Source organism: Rutilus rutilus (assembly GCF_951802725.1).
Source record: "Rutilus rutilus genome assembly, chromosome: 6".
Lineage (NCBI taxonomy): Eukaryota > Metazoa > Chordata > Actinopteri > Cypriniformes > Leuciscidae > Rutilus > Rutilus rutilus.
In genome coordinates this window covers 655,001-657,500 of record NC_140214.1, presented here as the reverse complement: position 1 = coordinate 657,500, position 2,500 = coordinate 655,001, and the positions used below count along the sequence as shown (strand labels likewise).

General features: G+C 35.5%; 1 protein-coding gene across 2 annotated transcripts in view; it reads right to left on the bottom strand.

Annotated features, from left to right (window-relative positions):
- Positions 1-1,319, bottom strand: part of cbarpa (CACN subunit beta associated regulatory protein a) — a 23,339-nt gene extending 22,020 nt beyond the window's left edge. The window contains exon 1 of one of the 2 annotated variants that reach the window (XM_084411343.1): positions 1,244-1,319. The gene's annotated coding sequence lies outside the window, so the exon portion shown is untranslated. Of the gene's footprint in view, positions 1-1,210 lie in introns of both variants that reach the window. The other variant, XM_084411342.1, reaches the window with a different exon arrangement.
- Positions 1,320-2,500: the final 1,181 nt, after the last annotated feature.

Genomic DNA, 2,500 nt, shown 5'->3' with positions numbered 1-2,500 from the left:
CACTCACTCTCACACTCACTCACTCTCACACTCACTCACTCTCACACTCACTCACTCACTCACTCACTCACTCTCACTCACTCTCTCACACACTCACACTCACTCACACTATAGGATAGATGAGGCTGTGGTGAAAGTAGGACACAGAGAATCTGCAGCCGTTCGGGTTTATTAATGCCTGAGATCTAGAGAAGAGGAAGTCATGTGACCAACGCAACGCTGCCCTATATTTCATTCATATATATAAAAAAATTCATTTGTAAAGGGGAAAAGTACAAATTAGCTGATAAAATACTTGAAGCATGTTCTCTGTATTTAGATATTGTGAGTAAATACCATGCAAAATAAATGTATGGATGTAGATGTTAAAATAAAATTGTTATATTTTTTACACACACACACGCATACATTATATAAACACAATTGTTTTGTTAGATGCGATTAATTGCGATTAATTTGACAGAACTAATAAATATATTATGTATATTATAATTGTATATGCAGTATTTTAGTCATACGATCTTAAAACAAAATTTATATTTTATTTAAATAATAAATGTATATAAATAAATATATGCTGAACATTAAGTATACAGTATTTAATATTTAAAACGTTTTACATTTTTAATAATGTGCAAATATTGGCCAGTCTCAGTTGTGTGTGAGTGTTGTGAGGTGTGTGTCTGAATGATGTAAGCAGAGATTTGGTGAGATCTGCACATGTGAACGCACTGACACACACACACACACACACGCGCGCGTTACATAAAGCCTGTGTGAGGTGAATGATTTCTCTGCAGTGTGAAACACACACAACAGTCTTTTGTTGCTCGAGCGTTTTACAGTTAATCCAGCGCGCGCGGCCGGTGACGCGCGAGGTTTGTTCGGTTCGCTTACGTCACTATTTCTGTTTTGAACGAGAGACTCTTTGAAATGTTGATGCATCGCGACTCTACAGTGAAATGACGCGACGCGATGATCACGAGAGACGCGCGCAACGCAACGCAAAGCACCGCACATTCCCATCATCACGGCTACATTATTAACCAAATACGCGTTTTGTTGATTCATTGATTCATAACGCGCTCCATCATCCTCAATGCATTAAAGCATGTTCAATAAAGCGCGTTAAATGCAGGCGAACAGATGAGCGCCAGATGTGTCGATGTTAAACATCAGGACAGCGCGCGTGAACGCGGGAATCACTCACCTATCTGTAATGCATGCTGTTATGAGCGCTCACCAATGGCACGAGCTCCAGTGCGCGTTACATTCATCCGAATGGCAGCCGAGTTTATGAATGAAGCCCGGGGTGAAGACACGCCCACTGGCGCTGAAGCCACGCCCACTGACGCTGATGACGCGAGCGGTGGGATTCCTCCTCATGTGCGTCAGAGAGGATGATGATGATGATGATGATGATGTTGATGATCACTGCAGAAATGCACCGATTCACAAAAACGCTTGGGTTCAAACATAGCCAGCTATAGTTATTAGTTATTACTTGCTTATTAATATCATGCATTTTGTGAACTGCACATGAAATGTGTCTGCAGTTGTGTGAGAATCAGAACCAGAGCACGTGCGCTTTATACTAATGCGCATTTACACTGTTCATACTCTGGGGGAAATCATTTTGTAAGATGTAAATAAAACAAAGATTATTGGAGAACGTTTATTCAAGAAAATACGGTCCAACAAAATATGTCCCCGTTAAGTTATTAAAACTGTTCAAAAGGTTGTTGTTGTTTTGCACAAGCTCAATTCTGTTTTATGTTTATTGATGAAAATGCTCCAATATCTCTACTGAAACAGATTCAGATGTCAGTGAGCGTGTGTGTGTGTGTGTGTGTTGACACTGACTGACGTGTGTGGAAGAGGCTTTGTCACTGAAGTTAACATAATATTGCACAAGCTCTTAATATTTATTTATTTGTTTATGGAAATGTGGCAGTATTTATGCAGATGACAAATATTGCATATAAATATGCAACTTACATGTAAAAAGAAACACCACATTCTGCAGGTCAGGGATTGATGAAAAGCTAATAATTAAGCCATACAAAACATAAAATTAATTAAAAAATGCTTGCAATCAAAATAAAACACTTGCTTAAATTAATTAAATTTAAAAAATGCCAAATTACAAATATAAAAAAAAAATTATTGCAATTCAAATAAAATTTTTGAATGAAAATATTTTAAAATAAAAACACTTACTTATATTAATCAAACCATAAACATGTGACAAATTAAAATAATAATTATATGCAATCAAAATTTACCACACTTAAATGACCTAAATCACAAAAATTGAAAGTTAACATCATTTTAAAATGAATGCAATTAAAATAGAACAGCAATTAAATCATAGAAATGTAAAATTAAAATATTTTTTAAATGAATGCAAAATAAAACGCTTACTAAAATGCATTAAATCATAAAAATGTCAAATTAAATACATTTTAAAATTACAATTCAATCAAAATAAATCAGTGAG